Source organism: Microtus ochrogaster, chromosome 2 (assembly GCF_000317375.1).
Source record: "Microtus ochrogaster isolate Prairie Vole_2 chromosome 2, MicOch1.0, whole genome shotgun sequence".
Classification (NCBI taxonomy): Eukaryota; Metazoa; Chordata; class Mammalia; order Rodentia; family Cricetidae; genus Microtus; species Microtus ochrogaster.
This window is the reverse complement of record NC_022010.1, coordinates 68183741-68184789: the sequence shown is the minus strand read 5'-3', so window position 1 is coordinate 68184789 and position 1049 is coordinate 68183741.

Below are 1049 nucleotides of genomic sequence, written 5' to 3'. Positions count from 1 at the left end.
AACATTGCCCCCCATGACAGCTGGAAGTAATTCTAGAATACGATGTACCCTATCCCACAAAGTTTGTCCTCAGGGATAGGAACATTATTAGGGGTTGGCTATAACTGGTATAGGGTTGGGGGTGGAAATGAAGTAGGCTCAGGGATCTCTCTTGAAAATAAAAAAGGGAATGGATGGGATGGGATAATAGGAAGATTAGTGTAAGCTTACTCACACTAATAATAATAATGAATAATAGTGAGATTATTTGTAAGCTATAATTTATAGATAATTTACATTGGTATAAATTTTTGTATATTGATTCAAATTCTAATTGCATTTCTTATATTTAATGTACTCCTATTTCTGTTTACAATATTTGTGCACCTATGCAAAGTTATTTTGTCAGGTTGTATGCATGCATGTTCCTACCTCTGTTTAAGGCATTTTGTATATTGATACAATTTTAGGATATATTTATCATATTGCACTATACATTTCTACCTCTGATCAAGATACTTATATATTATTTACATTTTGAGGTCATTGTCCTCATTTGCTGCACATTTATTTAAAGATTATTTAATTTTTTAATATGAAGCCTTAGTCTTTAAGCTATCTAGGCATTAAGAATTACAGGTCAATAGTCTTCCATGTTTGTCATACTTATAGTTAGACTACTCAGGTTCTTTAGATGCATATAAATTGTACTCTTCATAGATATGTAATCTTCAAACCCTTCAAAGAGCTGTAGAATATGACATTTAAATAACTTAGGGTTCTGTTGACATGAGACACAATTGCTTCTGGCAGCACTGATCTATTCCTGAGAGAATGTAGGGTACCAAAGACACTCCACTTGGAGCTTGTTTCTTCCTGACAAAACTGGCTTTTGGGTAAAGAAATGTCCATACCTCAACCACTGACAAAATGCATGGTGTCCAGACTGGACAAGCAGGATACAAGCAAACAAACTGTCAAATCTTGCTAAGACAGGGTAAGACAGATTTGAAAAAATTTCCTGCCTCTGAAAATGGTCTGTCAGTTACTCTAGGCCTTAGCCAAAGCTG